At 36.3% G+C, this 19,899-nt stretch overlaps 1 long non-coding RNA gene across 1 annotated transcript; it reads right to left on the bottom strand.

The window, feature by feature from the left end:
• Positions 1-14,153: 14,153 nt before the first annotated feature.
• On the bottom strand, positions 14,154-16,682 carry LOC110361170 (uncharacterized). The gene is made up of 3 exons (XR_002417587.2): positions 16,626-16,682; positions 15,724-15,788; positions 14,154-14,715 (listed from the first exon to the last, which is right to left on the bottom strand). It is a non-coding gene; the product is annotated as an uncharacterized LOC110361170 (long non-coding RNA).
• Between the last annotated feature and the right edge of the window lie 3,217 nt (positions 16,683-19,899).

Raw genomic sequence — 19,899 nt, forward strand, 5'->3', positions numbered from 1 at the left:
CTGCTCTTAATTTCTTTCTATACACCTTTCTCTTTTTTAGACTCTCTGAGTGGCACTCAACATTTCATATGACAGAAACGCAAAAAAATTTGGTACCAAACACTGAGAAAATTTGGGGGAGCTATCAAAACCATTATATATATTTTTTTGCCCTGCTCTTACTCTCCTTTGGAGAAAGGAGACCAAGAGATGACCTCTTGTTCTGCCCCACTATGGCCTTCTTACATTATTGTAATTGAAACTGTGACATGAAAGTAGTACATGAAAATCATCTTGTACAGCAGTTTAGAGGAAAAAGTAGTATAAAAGGTGCATGGAATAGAAAATCATAGAATGATAGAATAGTTTGGATTAGAACAGACTTTCTTGATCATCTAGTTCAATCCCCCTGCCATGGGCAGGGACATCTTCCACTAGACCAGGTTGTTTGAAGTCCCATCCAACCTGGCCTTGAACACTCCCAGGGATGAAGCATCCACAGCTTCTCTGGGCAGTCTATTCCAGTGCCTCACACCCTCATGGTGAATAATTTCTTCTTCATATCTAATCTAAATCTAACTTCTCTGAGTTTAAAGCCCTTACCCCTTTTCCTATCACTACACGCCCTTGTAAAAGTCCCTCTCCATCTTTCTTGCTGGCCCTATTTAGACACTGGAAGGCTGCTATAAGGTCTCCCCAGAGCCTTCCCTTCTCCAGGCTGAATAACCCCAACTCTCTTAGCCTGTCTTCACAGGAGAGGTGTTCCAGCCCTCTGATCATCTTCGTGTCCTCCTCTGGACTCACTCCAACATGTCTGTGTCCTTGTGCTAGAGGCAGTACTACTCCGGGTGGGGTCTCACCAGAGCAGAACAGAGGGGCAGAATCACCTCCCTTGACCTGCTGGCCATGTTCCTTTTCATGCAGCCCAGGATATGGTTGGCTTTCTGGCCTGCAAGTGGACATTGCTGAGTCATGTCGAGCTGCTCATCAACCACCTTCTGCAAGTCCTTCTCCTCAGGACTGCTCTCAATCCATTACCATTCAGCCTGTGTTTGTGCTTGGGGTTGCCCCAACCCAGGAGCAGGACCTTGCACTTGGCCTTTTTGAACTTCAGGAAGTTTGCATGGGTCCACCTCTCCAGCCTGCCAATGTCCCTCTGGATGGCATCCCTTCCCCATAGCGTGTCAACCACAGCACTCGGGTTGGTGTCATCGGCATACTTGCTGAGGGTGCACTCGATCACACTGTCCATGTTGCCAACAAAGATGTTAAACAGCACTGGTGTTTAAAATGGGAAACTTGGAAATTAAATTGCCTAGAAAACACAGGTTTAGAAGAAGGATTGGGGGAATGCGCAATAGAAAACCTTTCAATTCTCTCCACAACACGTAGGATAAAGACACCAAATCTGATTTTCAAAAGATTTTGATATTGTTTACTCTGTTCTACTGACATAAAGTAAACTAAAATTCTAAGCCTCCAAGCACGAAAATTTGTATTCATGGGGCTTTTTTTTTTTTACACTTGAATTTACTTTGAGATTTTTGAAGTAAACTTAGATTTGGCATCTAATTTAACTTAATTGCTTTAGAAATCAGTGCTTTTGAAACTTCTTTCACACAGACTGATTTCTTGGCCTGGCCTTGTTCCCTGGGAGCCCCTGGCCCTCACTGCAACCTGCTTTGTAAATCCGTAGACAGAAAAGGACTGTCCATAGATCCACATTCTCTTTACAGTATAAACAGATATATAATAAATATGAATCAGTGTTGAAAGGAAATAATATCTATTCAGTTTTATTTTATATCCGTTAATGAAAATTAGCCTTGTCTGTGGCAGTTCCAATTTTGGGCACAAGAGGTAGGTGTTTTCACATGAATCTTCTGGATAATACTCAATAATATTTACTGAACAACTCCCTGTTACATTCCAAGGTGAATGATGATTAAGAATTGCTAGTTTCCTCTTCTATGTCTTACATAGGAATACTTTTACAAAAAGTGAGATTATTCTTAAAGATGCAATGTGAAGAACAGGGATAGCCATGAGTTGGCTTATAATGGACAACCATGGGTTTTTTCTGTTTGCCCAAGGGATCTTAGGACTTCAGAGAGGGTGCAGTGTCTTCTTATTTTTTTTTTTCCATAAAAAATATTATTATATGCGCTTACATGCACTTATGAGATCAGAGTACACACAGTGAAGCTGATTTTGTGGGAGATGGAGAGCGCATGTTACTGACATTTACCTGCCCCTCACTGAATCTAATGAATTTCTATAAGAGTTGGGACTCCTTTGTGAGTTATTTCTTGCTCTCTGCAAGCTAAGTAGTTTATGATTAAAAGCCAAGTGTGGCTGTAACCTCAGACACTACTAAATTTTAAACAGTGTTATGTTTACAGTATGTGGTTGATATTTTTTAATAGGAAGTCACAGGTAAGAAATACTTGAGTCTATTAAAATATTTTTTATTTTAATATTGTGAGAATTTTTCCATTCCTAAGTATTATGGAGAAAACGCAACACATTGCGTGTATTTATTTTCCATAATGACACACACACACACATGCTCTGGTTAACTGCTGCCTAGCAGAAGGGTTATCAATGACAACTTTTTTAAAGGAGACTATGAAAGATTTTCGTATTAATGCAAACATGAACATTGCTTTATGTGCGGACCTAAGAGAGATGATTATGTTCAAAATATTATCCATATCTTCAAATATTTACCTAAACATTATTTTTTTATTTTTTAAAAGGCAGCAGTGCGGGTTTTAAACGTACCTTTTTTACAGACCTGTGTGCTACACAGACTCACAGTATCCAAAGTGAAAACTTATATTTTTCATTCTATGTCTCTTTTTATCATCTGAGATTACCAATACACTAGCGTCTGGCTTTGAATGTATGCTCACTGGTAGACTCATTAACTTTAATGTAGTTATTTGAGTAAGGATGGCTAGCACAAATAAATGTTTCAGAAGGAGAGTTTATCATATGTTATGGCCTGGAAAGCTTTTACAGGAACTGCCATCAATGACAGACTTCATGTGTTTTCAGATCAGCTCTTGTACATGTTAGCTGAAGGTTATATTTTTGTTGTCAGTAAGAAAATTACTGTATGGAGAACAATATTTACTTCAAAGCAGTCTGAAATTTTAAGTAATTACTTGCCATTATTTTTCTGAAATCCTATGGATAAGTTACTTCGTTCTGTTTCATTTATGTGATCACAGAATCACAGAATCACAGAATCGACTGGGTTGGAAAAGACCTCAGAGATCATCGAGTCCAACCCTTGGTCCAAATCTAGTCCGTTTACTAGATCATGGCACTAAGTGCCATGTCCAATCTCAGTTTAAAAACCTCTAGGGACAGCGAGTCCACTACCTCCCCGGGCAGGCCATTCCAATGCCTGATCACTCTCTCTGTAAAGAATTTCTTTCTAATATCCAGCCTAAATTTCCCCTGGTAGAGTTTAAGCCCATGCCCCCTTGTCCTATTGCTAACTGCCTGGGAGAAGAGACCAATCCCCACCTGGCTATAACTTCCCTTCAGGTAGTTATAGAGAGTGATGAGGTCACCTCTAAGCCTCCTCTTCTCTAGACTAAACAACCCCAGCTCCCTCAGCCTCTCCCCACAGGTCTTATGTTCAAGTCCCTTCACCAGTCGTGTTGCTCTTCTCTGGACCCGCTCCAGCACTTCAATGTCTTTCCTGAACTGAGGGGCCCAGAACTGAACACAATACTCCAGGTGTGGCCTCACCAATGCAGAGTACAGGGGAAGGATCACTTCCCTTGTCCTGCTGACCACGCTGTTTTTGATGAACCTATCTTTGCTGTGATGGAGCCTTCCAATACTTAGAGCATCAGCTTATGCAGTTATTTTGGGACAATCTGTGTTCACTGTGAAAATGGACCAGTGTAGATTCCTGTATCCACTACGCTCAGTCTCTTCAGGTACCTTTGTACTGAATCGTATCGGTTCAATTTTGCTCACAGGTTCGATGCTGTAAGTATGTAATCCTTGCTACAGCAGATGATCTGTAATTGCAGTCTTGCACACTGCAAAATACCAAACAACATAAAATCAGCTTTTTGTTGGTCCTTGTACCACTCGCTGGCTTGTCAGTCCTCGTTGTATTCCAACAAGTGTTCAGATCATAGCAGCTGAAAGCAAAGAGTTTATTTGAAGTAGTGTAATAGACAATACTCTCAGAAATCTCTGATACTTTGTCCCACTATTTCACATCAGTAAGAGCATGAAGACAGTATGTTATAAAAGTGCAAATTCAGCACCAGGTAGATAGCATTAGTTCAGGGTTTTCTACTTGAAACTTCTCACTGTATACATTATAACACTAGGTATTCAGGTTACCCTAATTTACTAACTGCCTTCACACACATACAGCATTTTCCATGTAAAAGAATCACATTTTCTCATAAATATTCAATCTGTTGTGGAACAAAAACTGAAGAAAATCCCAGGTAATGCAGTTTTCTACTTCAAAATTCACTTCTTTATTAAGAAACCCTTAAGAGGAACAATCCAAATCAAATCTAATAATGCAATGTTAATAATTCAGGAATTTATTCAGAAAGAACAGAATGAGACAGGCTTGCACAGTGAAGCGCTATCTCTGATTGCCTTGAGTTGTTTCCAGAAACTTCTGTCAGCACAGACTGACTAGAGACTTGGTAGAGAGAGTCCATACTAAGCAAAACCAGTCCAGCCTGCAGGAGCTGAATGACTTTAAAGGAACCGCCTATCTTATCAGCCAAAAATGTCTGTTTCACGCAGATAGAGGACAGACATATCGTGTCCTTTTAGTCAGGAAGACAGAGGCCAAAAGCAGCGGATCTGCAGTGCCACAGGTGTATGTATTTCAGGTTGCAGACTGCTTCTGTGAGCACAGATCAGCTACCACAAAAAGTTTTGCAGTGGTTCCTTCTATTGGCTTCGCATCCTGACTGACCCACTTTTTTTTTTGACACATTTTTAGTAACAAGGTTCAGAGCACAGCTGGCATTTCAGGCTGAGTCATATTCCGTAATACAGTAGTACTCAGAACAATACACAAACTACATCTTATGAATACATAAACAAGCTTATGAATACATAAGCTTGCTTGTGATGTGTAATTAGTTTTCGTGAGCAAGTAGTCACAATATACATATGCGATAAATGCCAAATATAATGACTTTCACCAGGAAACTGAAGCAGAATGAAGTCACAAAACCAAGCAAAAACTTCTGAGCTGGACTGGGTTTCCTGTTTGAGTACCCAAAACGTACCAGACAAGAAGGTACATGAAGCTTGTGGAACCAGTGGGAAATAATGGGATGTTGAATTGTGATCACTACTTCAAACTCAACATCTGCTACCTTAAAATAAGGTGTGATATTTAATGCTATGCACTGTACAGTTTTTAATGCTTTAGAATACGGAAGTATGGAAAAAATCTAAACACAGCAGAACTTAGCTAAGACATTTGACATTCTTCGAGAAATATTACAGAACAGTGCTAACCTTGTAAAATAATTCAATTATTAGTAAAATGCGAATGTTTTACAAACACACTTTTGAATGATATGGTTTATATTTTTCAGAAATGTAATCTCATTAAGTGAGGTTTTAAAATATTAGCAGTGAAAATACAATTTAATAGTGGAGTACTGCTAAGAGTAGCTCTACTGTGACTATATAGACAGCTGCAAAAACTTAATAGAATAGTAATTCCTCATGTATGTTGCCAATTTAGGACCATGTAGACTCAGACCTTTAATTAAAACAATTACTTATATGGCTCCACTTAGTCTTTTTATAATGAAACGGAGATTTGACTTAGCCTTCTACCTACTTGTTAGTGTAACTAAGCTGAGCTGTGGATCTTTTGTGTGTGTGATTTCTTGTTTTCATAGTTGGCTCCATGTAGCAATTGTCCTTTCTCTCCTCCAGAATAATTATGTTATAGGTATCCTAGTCATTGTTCAGCAACCTAGTCCCACCAGTACGGCCAGAGAACCATGTATGCAATTTAGACATTTGTAGAACGAGTTAATTCCAGGCAGAACCTGTGTTTCCTCATCTGATCCCCTTCATGGATCAAGTTATAGAATACGCATTGACTCCTTTTTGAGATGAAAAGTACTCTGTACTGTGAATACCATTTAGGAGAATACTGTATCTTCACTGTGCTCACAAACGATCCATCAGTTTGACAGAGTGTCTGATTACTCCTATTAAAATTCAGTGTATTTGAACCTGTATTTGCAATAATTCAGCCTCAGCCTCCATTTTCCTGTCTTTATTTGCTAGACTTAGAAATCATGTGTTCCGTGAGCATGAATTATTAAGCATAGGTTCAGGACTAGAGTTTGTCATAGTTTTTTCCAGTTTTCTTAAAGATGCCTATGTAGACAGCATGGAATAAGTAACATCTTCTGCCTCATAAAGACATCCATATGTATATACATCTTTCTTTGAATTTTGTACTTTCCTCTGAGATTTTCAAGGGAACTACTAGTAACGGAATGTTCTGCTCCCCTGGGAGGTAGTGGGCCTGAAAACCTCTCGTTTCATGTTTATCAGATCCAACTGGGAGGTGCACAAGGCTTTTTATATAGAACTGGAGAGGATGAATTAAACTGCAGCTTTCATTTGAGGAAAGATGATAGGTACTTGGGTATGGGAAAAATATCAATAGAGTAATTTAGGTCATTTTCTGCAGGGAGAATCAAACCTTCATCAAAATGCAGCTTGTGAAGATTTTTGGTGAACAGCCCCAAATGCTAATAGGAATTTCTTATATATTATTGGGCATCTCTTTTTGATATTAAAATGGTAACTGAATTGAAGTTAAAACTAATGAACCTGCAGTGAAAAGAAACCTCTTCTCTCAGTTAATAGCACAAATTCAGATTACCCCAGAAACATTATTATGAAAGTGTGGAATAACGTAGCCAAACTATTTTAGCAGTTTTAGCTGGAAGAGTAAAAATCACTGAGGAGTTTTGGCTATTAATATTAACACACAGCCTCTAAATGTATGACTGAAATAAACATCGCTCTCTTTGCTCTCTTTTTACTACATGAAATTCAAGGAGCTGGTTATATTTCGCAAGAACTTAAGCATTCCATGTGCCACATATTTAACTTTGACTGTCTCTTCCATCATATCATTTTACTTGCACTAATCTAAAATTTTCGGATATGCTTCTTGGAACATGAAACTCATTGCTGCTCTTCCAGGACTGCCCTTCTCCAATTCACTTAATGCTTAAGCATAATTTTGTCCTACTTTAAAAAAGGAGAAAGTTAAATCCTACTATCCAAGCTTTTACAACTAATTCTACACGGTTCAATAAGTGGCACGATCCCATTTAGGCTGTTGTGTAAAAGGAGAAATAGGATGATATTTTGCTCTTCTTACTTAATTGAATAACTCTGTTGTGCAGATTCTATGGTAAATTGTTTCTCTGTTTCCGGTTTTAATTTATCTTAAATTTACCAGAGGTACTGTAGCAATTTACTTCATATAAATGCATGCAATACCAATGACTAATCTCTTCACGAACAAAAGCTAGCTTTGGAAAAATATATTTCTATTTAATAAGGAGAATATTGCCACTTCTACCACCCTAACTTAGTCTCTTCCTGTTGCAAATCCTGAGGAACAGGAAGATCTGTATAATTCAGAAATTAAAAATGCATGAATGCTTTCACTGATTAGCCTATCTGAACATAATTTTCATATTTGTATTTGAATAGCTAATAAACTAAACAAACACATATTATTTGCTCAGCCTGGCAAAACTTTTGGAAATATACTACCTAATTTGAAAATACCCTCCAGAAAGATGCTCAGTGCACAAAAGTGGGTATAATACTTTTGGAAATAGTTTTGCAGCAAATTAAAGAGCTACCAATAACAAAATATTTAAAAGAAAAGCTATGGCAGTAATTTTGGTTTCAGACCTTAACACCACCAAAAGGACACAAAAATTGAACAGAGATATTATTCTTAAAAATAAGGCAGATTTGCAGATTTCTGTTGCGACCCCAGAAGATTTGTAAGGTGTTCTAGAAAAAGCCTAGCAATTGTCACAAATATTTTCTTATTAGGAAGAATGGCAGAGAAAGCAAACGTATCAATGACCCTTAAGATGGATCAAAATCACAAGGAATACAATTTATTACTGGAGACTGAAGGATGTAATTCTAAAGTAGACATTTATACTTGGTCAGATGTATCACACCCTTTTTCTATTATTTCTAGTAGTAGTTCTTGCTATCAACTATAAACGGTGTCTTTGATAAGTAGATCAGCTGTGGAGGGATACATTGTAAAAGACAAGTTAATGTAGTCAAATGAATCCCATTGGAGAAGAAATTGAAAACTGGGTCTAGGTTTTGGAGTTGTAATGCAAGTTTCTGCTCATGGTATGTATTTGACCATGTATCTGAAGACCCGTTGGAATATGTAAGTCATTGTAGACTTCAGGAACATTGAAAACAAGAGGAAGAAAAGCAGGTAAATTTACTGGAAAGCATTCCAGTCCCATGACCAAGGGGAAACAGAGAAATCTAATAATTTGTTATATAACTAGTATGAAAATGATAACTCCCGTGGAGTCCTAGGCTACATTTCAAAAAGCAGTTAAAGGAAGTAGTAATAGTTACAAGACTGTAATGTTAAATTCTGCTATCATTATAAAAAAATATTAAAGAGAAAGGGTATGAAAAACACTGAAAAAAACATTTTCATAACTTGAAAAAAAAGAGAAAGCCATATAGAAACTTATAAATTATTGGTTCAATTTGACCAGTTTATCAAAAGACAGATGAAAGATTACTGTATTAGGATGCACTTGTATCTCAACTGGGGAAAACAGAAGTTAACAAAGAATGAAGTCATCTAAGATAAGCACAATAGGAAAGATTTTAAATTAAAGCCATAAAAATACAAAATAAGCTACTTATCCATAAAAATTAGAGTGGCTAGTCATTAGACAAAAAAAAAAAAAAAAAGCATATTCAGATGAGGACAAAATGTTTATTGCCTTCAACAGTCTCCACTTATTTGGCCCAAACCTGGAATAAGCCAATAAAGCTTTACAGGCCATTTTACATGGTAGATTTAAATCAATGAACTCATGATCATACCTGACCTTTAACAACTGTGATTCTGTTTAGAAAACCCACATTTAGTACAAATGACGTAGAAGAATTTGAAGAAACCATCATACACTTTTTGTCCTATTCTCTCTGTTCTCCATCCCAAAACAAGCACTATAAAATAAAATTAACTGGAATCTAACTTAATCCTGAAGTTGAATACAGAGCTTGTAGACCTATATGCAAGGTGAGTAAAGCAGTTGTGTATACAAATCAGCATTATAATAACCTAAGTTTTTACTACTGTGAGAACCAAGTAAATACTTTTGTCCTTCATAACACTACAAGTTACGTGTCCTTGCATTTTTGAGTACTTATCACTGTTCTAACCCTTCTTTTCCTTATCATTGGCTTCTAATATGTAAAGAACTCAACACTAGCCCTGGAAAGGAGTTACTGTGTGGTCTGCCTGAGCAATTAATGTGGGTGGCTAATATGTAATAATGAAGATAGTGAAAGACAATTTAGTAAGCTGATGAATGTGATGGACAGCTACTTAATTGCACAGGAGAAAGTTAATTCACTACTCAAGTGTCATTATTTAAGTAATGCTTGTCTGTTCAACAGGCATCTACTTAATAGAGATGTTATTAAAGCTAAATTAGAGCAAAACTGAGAGGCATCTTCATCTAAACAAGACAGGCAAGTCAAAATGAGGGATGAGATTCTTATTTTAGTAATTGTCAGTTTAGCCATTTATTGTAATTACTATTGGATGCCATATCTTTCATTGCTTTGTCACTTCATGTTTGGAGCCACCTGATTTGTATCTTTGTTGTTCAAAGTACATAAGTAATACAAAGTAATACAGAACATTTTTTTTAAATTTAAAATTACTTAGTTGAAAAAGTGATATGAAAGCAAGATGAGATCTGAAGCAACAGAAATTAGGATTTAATATGTACTAAAATAACCTTGGCTGCTAGATGAAAATGGGCATGTAGGAACATCAACTTCAAATTTTCAGTCACTCAATGGTTGCAGAAAAGCTTTAAAATGTAATAAATGCGTTACTTGCAAGACATAAATTAGGATAGATATTAAAAACCCTCTGTTGCTATTATTTACATCTGATTGATTTTAAGGCAAGCTTTTGTTCTGGAGCAGAGGGAAGAGTTAAATAGTAATATAAATAACAGACCACAATAATACAATCTATATTGCTAAACTTGTGTCAAAACAATATGTAGTCCACCCAAAGGCTTAAAAACATGGACCAGAGAAATTTAGGGGAGAGACAATTCCTCAGAAGCACTCTTGTGCTTTTCTTTTTCTCTTCATATTTTTAGTACCCCCAAAAAATGCCAATAAAACAATTTTATTATTCCAAAGGCTTTCACTGCTCATCAGCAGTAAAAGCTAAATGAAACATGTACCCACACTTCTGTGATATTTGGATGGTAATACAAAATTGAAACTCTTTTCTTTTCTACGTTTATGTCCATTATATCAAGAGATCAATATGTGGAGGCAGCCTCACAAATAGATATTGTCAGAAGTTATTTGGCACTAATATATTATAGATAAGGGTACAATCCAAAAACAGACTCTTCAGATTTCATAGAAGGACACTAAGTTTATTTTACTAATAATCCTGTGATGCTTTACACAGAATTTCTCTGTTTAGAGCAGGTGGAATGAGAAAATTGAAATTATTTATAGTTAATATATATTTTTTTACTTCAATACAGAATAAAATTTGCATTATTATTTTGTTCTTGAATTTTATTTCAACCTGCACAATTGTGTTTTACATTGCGTTCATCTGTTTTGTTCCTTGGTTCCGGAGGTACATGATAGTGGTGTAATAACTTGTATACAACAAAAAAGACCACTGATGTTTAAACAAGTTGTTTTGACTGCGTTTTGTATTTGCACATTTTCTTTTAATGTTAGTTTGTTAAGTAGTTTAATTCAAAATTTATTCTTCATGTATAATATTAGCCTTTTAAATTGCGTAGTGCATTTGTCATCTTAAAATATTAATTATTTTAGTAATTTTAAGAACTATTTTGTAATACTTAGTAATATTATAAATATGACTGCTGATATGACACATTTTTTCATTTAATTTAGTAAGATTTGGCATTGAAAACCCCTTTTTTCTTTTCCACCTTCAAGGAATGGATAAACCATGAAAGATGTTTATTTACTCATGGTTCACCTTGTGGTTTTACATTAGATTTTAATGTATTTTGTTGTGTAATGTGCCTTTCTTATAATACACAAAAGTGATCTCCATTGTGATTTCTTGCTCTGCTAGATGACCAAAGGTTCAGACTAAGAGCCTGACTTGTTGTCCTTTATTTGTGTAAGTACTCTTACATAATTTTAGTAGTTCTCCTGTCTTAGTTGAGTATTCATACAAAGAAAGGATGTTTCAGTTAAGTATAAGGTGGGACAGTCAGCTTTAATCCCTTATGCTTGGATTAGTTTCATTTTCATTTATTAATATGTGATATCTTCATTTTTTTTCCTTCAATCAATCTTTTTTCAAGAGGTCTGAAGGATGTGTTGCTCAATAGGTGGAATCATAGAACCATTCTGGTTGGACAAGACCTTTAAGATGATCAAGTCCAACCATTAACCTAACACTGTCAAGTCCACCACTCAACCATGTCCCTACAAGCCTCACCTACACGCCTTTTAAACACCTCCAGGGATGGTGACTCTACCACTTCCCTGGGCAGCCTGTTCCAATGCCTGACAACCCTTTCCAGGAAGAAGTTTTTCCTAATATCCAATCTAAACCTCTGCTGGCACAACTTGAGGCCATTTCCTCTTGTTCTATCACTTGCTACTTGGGAGAAGAGACCAACACCCTCCATGCTACAACCTCCTTTCAGGTAGTTGTAGACAGCTATAAGATCTCCCCTCAGCCTCCTTTTCTCCAGGCTGAACAGCCCCAGTTCCCTCATAGGATATGTCCTCCAGGCCCCTTCACCAGCTTTGTTGCTAATGTTGCACAGTTTTAGTTCAGTATTAAAGGAAATCGTTAAAAAGCAAGTTTAATTATTCCAGTCTGCCACTAAAGACAAAGAGAGTTTTGTTTACACAGGTCTGACCTCTAAAACATGCCAGATGTTGTGGAATGAGCTGTATAAGAACTGAAATAGATGTTTACTCTTCACAAAGTTAGGCGTGTTCTTCAGAAAATAGTTTTTTTAACCAATTACTCTCATCTGGCCATTTCTACACAAATTGAGGTTTTATTATTATTATCTTAAGTGTCTTTCTTCCTCCCTGGCAAGTAGGAAAAAGGTTTTATTACTCAGATAATGAAGTAAGTAATCCATATAATAATTCCTCCTTCAAAAATAACTTAAAAGTAAGTTACAAGCAACATATGGTTTCACTTACACAAGGCATCACCTGATACAGTGGAGAAAGTCTCACTAATTCTTTATTTCTTCAGAGTATTTTATTGCATTTTTTAAAACTTTGTTTAAATGTGTCCTTTTATTTATTGATAACTCCCTGTACAAATTAGGATATGTAACTTTCTCAGTTGGGTATTTTGACATGTGTTTGCTCTTGGACTTAAACAGCTAGTCAGAACTCTTTTCCAATTAATGTTGCCTTGCTCATTAGACTTGGAAAGTGGGACTCTTATTAACCAGCATTGGTTTGAACTCTTTTTGCCAACACTTTAAAATATTGTGTCAATGTTTTTAGATATTCTGAAAATGGGACAACTTCCCAAAGCAAGCCTTGTGGAAACCAGATCTTACTTGTAAGAATCAACCTGGTGAGAAGTTAGGCTGCAAAATTTATGGAGCCTCCTTCTACACCCACTAGCTGACCTCTTCACAAGGTCATCTTTGTTCTATAGTTAACCAGACTCGGAGTTCGTACTTGTCAGCACCTACAAATACTGTAACTTGCCCGTAGTTGTGGAACAGAAGTAAAACAGTGAGAGACATGAGCTCTAGCATCACTTCTAGTTATGATCTCTAATCATTTATCCACTTTATGTCTTCTAGAATGTACTAATGTGCCTTCATTTTACAAAAAAAATCAATAAACTTGCAGAGGAACATTCCAGGAAGAAGTGATGTCAGACACATTATTTCCAGTGTGGCAGACAAAAGTTTTGTCATCAGAGTAGAAGGGTGTTCGGTACAGTTATCTGTACCTCCAACATAATTCCTGTCTTACGTGCTTGCTCTACCAGGCAGTACTTTTACTGGACGCTGTTACAGATCAGAAAAGTACATGAAAGTGTTATCTTTTATTTGTTCCACATCTGATGTATTAATTCAGTGGCATATTATTTCTCTTGACCAATGCAGGGGATGTGACAACCAGATTGGCTAATATAAGCCATTATGCATACTGAATTTAATAAATTACATCAATGCAGAATATCAAGGTTTCTGTGTTGTTTTGTTTTGTTGTTTTGCTTGTTTGTTTGTTTTGCAATTTAATGTCTAACAGTTTTAATGCATTTATATTTTCAATATACGATACTTGGGTTCAACTTAGAAGAAGGAATGAAAATAGGCATTTAAGAATTAGTGAAGAAATGCTTCTCTTCCTGTATTATGTTGCATAAATGTATTTTAAAACACTTTCAAAATTTTTTATAACTTGTATCATGCATTAACCAAATAGCTCTTACTCCTTTGAATGGAAATAGTACTATTATACTTCAGAAACTCTGAAAATTGGCATGATACATAAATACACATCATATGAGATTTTAACCATTGCTTAATTGTTTCAGACCAGCTGTTTCTCATTTTAAAACTCATGCAAGAGATTTCAAGATTGGTATTATACATTACATATTATATTTTAAATACTAATAATATAATGTGTATTTGTATTATATAAAGTTTTAATGTTGTTTAGAATATAACAATAGTGATGTTGTATAGTAGTATTATACAATATTAATGCTTTGCTATAATAAATATTTTTCTATCTTTTATACATTATACATATTACATCTTAGTATCTATTCAACTGAATATGTGACACACAGGTGTATTTGAAATCAGAAGGGAAATGCACTGGTCTCACACAGAACTATAATTATGGATTTCTTCATGACTGGACTTCTGAAACAATAATTGTTTCAGCCACATATTCTTACTCCATTTACCTCTAAGCTGTGCCACTCTTCAACAGTTTGTCTAGCATATTTACCCTGAAGTCTAATTTTCTTAAAATAAGGGGAAAAGTACGATGTTTTTCCCACATTCAAGTCTCGAAAATGTAAATTTTACATGATAAATAACAATAACAGTAAGAATACCATAGTTTAGGGCACAATGTTTACTGGGTGTAAAGAGAGACATATGGATTCAGAGAGTGCTAATAGGACACAGGAGTTTTCATACATGGTTTTGTGAACACCTTGGCTGCTCCTTCTACTCCAAGCCTGTGTCACTTTGGAGATTATCAATATGAAGTGTACTCTAAACACAGAAGTAGGTATGACCAAAGCTGTAGTGGGATGGATGCTTCAGCCAGTGTTTGGTTGTGCTTCTGCAGTGGAAAGTAGTCCTGATGTCCAGGGAATCCCCCTTATGTGGGCCGTATCTGTTACAAGGGCTGAAGAATATAAGGGCATCACCAGAATGATATAAGACAACAGAGGAATGCAGTGCAGGGAAGGCTGTGTGTCTTCTCTGTAGTTCTCTGCTAGATGTGTTCAGATTAAAATAAGTATGATCTTGACTTAAACAAAGAGCCGATACCACATTCTCTTAACTGGAGAACTAGAAATCATGCAGCCAGCTTTTCTTTGGCTTTGAGATTAGCAGTAGATTTCAAGTAATTTAATGAAGAATGAACTCCAAAGCCTTCTCTGTAATTGGAGGCATTCATAATACTCCCTTTATAAATTTTCTAGTGCCTAATAATGTAATTTAGTTCATGTTGCAAATTTCCCCTCGCTTGGGGCACTAATATGGTCTCTCACATACACACCTATTTCTTTAAACGTGGAGGAATATGATATTTTAAGGGATATTGATACACACGCACTGAACAAATAACAGCCATTCCTTAGCAAACATTTAATGCAGAATTCCTACGTCTTTCTGACAGCTCCCTCTAAGAAGATATATCATCCTCTAGCAAAACTATGTGATTCATCTAAGAGACTAGATTAAGAGAATTACTTTTTAACACTGATAGCTTTAAAATTAATTTTATTATTTATGTTCCAAATATGCCAAAACCAGTACATTATACTTTCTTGCCTAATATTAGAAAAACAAATCTCACTTCATTCCTAAGCTGCTCATTGAACACATAATAGCAAACTAATGTATTTTCATTTCTTAAAAAGGTATTACTACAAAGTATTTACTTTATCTACCCTGCAAGTCCAGAATTCTACTTAAAGTAATACATGGATAGAAAAGCAACATCCCTTTATACAATGCAAACCGCAGAGCTACATGAAGAGCAAAGAACCTTGAAGTGATAAAGTGGCTTTTTTATCTCTTACATGAAATATTTTCAGACAAGGGGTATCCCAAAACCTTACACGTTAAACTCTGACATTTTCTGCCTAATAATTTTAGTGATGCTATTAAGATAATGATAAGGTACCTTTAGAGTACATCTGCAGTTCAGTTCCAATTCACTTAAAATGTCACAATGCACCAAACTTCTCCCTGTCATTCAAACATATTAAATATTCAAACATGTGCAAGAAGAGCCAGACCTTCCCTGATCTCCTAACATTTCCCAAGCCTTAAGCCCCTGCCCCAAGATACACAGGAATTAACACTGGCTAATGACATCTTTCCAAATATATCCATGCAGAGACTAGAGGCCTGGAATCCGCATACTTCAGAGTGTAGAAATGCCTGATTTTATATGTAATAAAAGAGAGGGAATAAAGGATCCAATATCACAGAAGAATTGGAAGAATCTCATAACTAAAAAACACAGGAGTATCCTCAGCCAGATGTTTACATCTATAGATACTGTTTTTTAGTGTAGGTAAATATATGCACTCTGGTCTTGAAATGTAACAACACACTTATTAGGCCTCTTTCATCAGACAAACACAGCTTTGATATGCAAATCAGGTGAAGACTTCTTAGATACAACAATCTGTAAGCCTTTTAAGGAATATTTTTTTAAAGAAACATTTTCATCAAAATGATGGCATTCACAAAAAATGTTTATAATTAAAGTTTACTAAAAGTAAACTAGTTTTAGAAAAGAAAGAAAGCCTGTATGCAAAATAAAATGCTTACATAAGATACAGAATTCAAGAACTACTAACAGAGAGACCTACTACTTTAACTAAGAAGAAGGAAAAGCACTTGAAATTTACAGCGTAACCTCTTTGTTCAGAATATAGAAGAAAGCTGGTTTGGGGAACTCTTTCAGAAATAAACTTAAAATAATGACTATTCAGTTATTTCAAAAACAGTAGCAAAGCCCAGAAACCATAACTTTATACAGAAGAAAAAGACATGGACATTTCTTACTATACTTACCACTTGTTTTAATTATAAAGCCTTTTAGGACACAGAAGAAACTGGAGAGATCAACCTGTTGGAAGCAGAAATTAAGATTTCATTATATGCTTATGACTTTTTGTTCCTTATACAACATACAAAATAAAGTTGGGAAGGATTATAGGAAGTAAAGCTATTTTTTTCAGCAATTAAGATATGCATTAAAATACTGTAAGTCCCAGTGTTGTGGCTTGAAACAATGAAGGATGGCAGAAGACTTCTAAAATGTATAGATAATAAATGTAGATATTTTGGCACTATTGTTCTGAAGACGGATGACCTATTTCAATGAAATATAGAATGACAGTTATTTACTCTGATGTAAATTTGAAAATATTATTACCAGTAAAACGACCTAGTGACTTCCAGGGCTTTAAATGAATAGTTGGACTTTTGTATCTCTTTTTCCTAAATTTCTTTTAATCCACAGAAGAATACTGAAGAATCCTATAAAGATAATTAAACAACTCCTAAAGGTTAAATGGTAAGTTGATACACAAAATAGTACAATTGAAATAATGCTGAGGCAGGACAAACAAGGGCAGTGCTGCCACAGAATTCTCAGAGGAAATGCTTCTTCAGAAACACTGATAGAACAGAACTTACTGACCTCGATCCTCTAAGGTAGCTCAGCCCAAAACCTTCAGTATAAAAATTCTGGCAAGCATGAAACAGTCTGTGGAATTTAAAAGCACAAGCAGCAGTATATGGCAATTTGGACAAAACAGAATTAGCCAATATAAATATAATATATCAATACATGGACACACACATTTACATACACAGAGAAAGAGGGAAAGCAGAGAGGTATTTTCAATCAGACTCAAATTAAAAACTGCACAAGTCTTGAATCAAAACGAGGTATTTATTCATGGCATACAACTTTAGACAACATTATACTTAAAATAGAAGTATTGAAATATTACTATATGTGATAACAATTTTTTACAGCGGTCTTTTACAAAAAAATCTCTTAGAAAGCAAGCTGGTGAAGCTATTCACCATGTGAAATTTCAGACAGAAATCTGAAATATTCAGAGGCAATGGAAATTGTTTTGTAATTTATTACTTCAAGGCTATGCTTTTAAAAGACAAAATTGAGTCTGTAAATTTATGAAGTGTGGATTGCAAACATGAACCAAGAGCAAAAGAAGACAATGAGCTAATGCAGATCACAACTGTTATCTCAAAATTAACCAGACAGCATAAGTTCAGTACTATTTCTTTCATGGAACGTTTTAATCTTCATATAATTAGATAGTACTATTGTCCCAGATATCAATGTGAAATGTAAAATTACACAGGCCCCACTTCTTACAGGATGTGATGGAGAAGGGAGAGCTCATGTGGGGATGCAAAGCTGATGTGGAAATGAATTTTGCAACAGCATTCTGGGAAGATATAAGCAGGGAAAAACTAGTAGTTGGGGAAAGGTTGTTACAACGAATGAGATATGAGATGATAAAAGCCTTCCTGAGGGTTTTTATCTATGGGGACAAATACAAAAGGGGGCCACCATGGCTGCCTGTTGCTATCATTTTTACTCCACTTTAATTTATGTTTCATTGAAAATGCTTGGCAGAACCACTGATCAAGCTTATCTTTTCAATGGGACATCTAGGTGAAACTGGATCACTTTTTAACATTTCTCAGATAGTTACTAGCAGATGGAGTACTTATTATTGTTTTGCACTTTTCATATAAATTTTCATACCAATTGAATGACAAATATCTTATTTTGCTGAGTGCATTTTCTCAGCATTTCTACAATTCTATTGTTTAGTTGCTAAATATTTCTCATATGTTAAGGGCACCTCACAGCAAGATCATGAGCATGAAGCAGAAAATACACAGCTTCATTATTCTATTAATATTAAAAATTGAAGAAGAAATGTTTTACAATGTGTTTACACTTTCGAATAGAAATTTTACAAAATCAGTATTTGTGATTCAAAATTTTGCTCTTTGTGTTCTGTATTGCATTTAAGTCCTATATTATTCCAGTTTTCACTGATTGTAAATATGGATTTTCTTCTGATTGACAGAGCACAAAAGAACTAGCCAAATTTGAGTTACAATCATAGTTTGTATCAAAAAATAGAAACTCCTTTAAGAATATTTCACAGAATCATAGAATTGACTGAGTTGGAAAAGACCTCATAGATCATCAAGTCCAACCCTTGGTCCAACTTCAGTCCATTTACTAGATCATGGCACTAAGTGCCATGTCCAATGTCAGTTTAAAAACCTCCAGGGACGGTGAGTCCACTACCTCCCTGGGCAGGCCATTCCAATGCCTGACCACTCTCTCTGTTAAGAATTTCTTTCTAATATCCAGCCTAAATTTTCCCTGGCAGAGTTTAAGCCCATGCCCCCTTGTCCTATTGTTGACTGCCTGAGAGAAGAGACCAATGCCCACCTGGCTACAGCTTCCCTTCAGGTAGTTATAGAGAGTGATGAGGTCACCTCTAAGCCTCCTCTTCTCTAGACTAAACAACCCCAGCTCCCTCAGCCTCTCCCCATAGGTCTTATGTTCAAGTCCCTTCACCAGCCATGTTGCTCTTCTCTGGATCCGCTCCAGCACTTCAATGTCTTTCCTGAACTGAGGGGCCCAGAACTGAACACAATACTCCAGGTGTGGCCTCACCAATGCAGAGTACAGGGGAAGGATCACTTCCCTTGTCCTGCTGACCATGCTATTTTTGATACAGGACAGGATACCATTGGCCTTCTTGGCCACCTGGGCACACAGTTGGCTCATGTTGAGCTTCCTGTCAATTAGTACCCCCAGGTCCCTTTCTGTCTGACTGCTCTCCAGCCACTCTGCGCCCAGCCTGTAGCGCTGCAGGGGGTTGTTGTGACCAAAGTGCAGCACCTGGCACTTGGCCTTATTGAACTTCATTCCATTGGAATCAGCCCATTTTTCCAGTCTATCCAGATCCCTCTGAAGAGCCCTCCTGCCTTCCAGCAGGTTGACACTCCCTCCCAACTTGGTGTCATCAGCAAATTTGCTGATGATGGTCTCAATCCCCTCATCTAAATCATCAATAAAGATGTTAAACAGGACTGGACCCAACACTGACCCCTGGGGAACACCACTAGTGACTGGCCGCCAGCTGGATGCAGCCCCATTCACCAGCACTCTCTGGGCCCGGCCCTCTAGCCAGTTCTTAACCCAGCGTAGAGTACACTTGTCCAAGCCATGGGCTACCAGCTTTTGCAGGAGTATATTATGGGAGACAGTGTCGAAGGC

This window comes from Columba livia, chromosome Z (genome assembly GCF_036013475.1).
Source record: "Columba livia isolate bColLiv1 breed racing homer chromosome Z, bColLiv1.pat.W.v2, whole genome shotgun sequence".
Lineage (NCBI taxonomy): Eukaryota > Metazoa > Chordata > Aves > Columbiformes > Columbidae > Columba > Columba livia.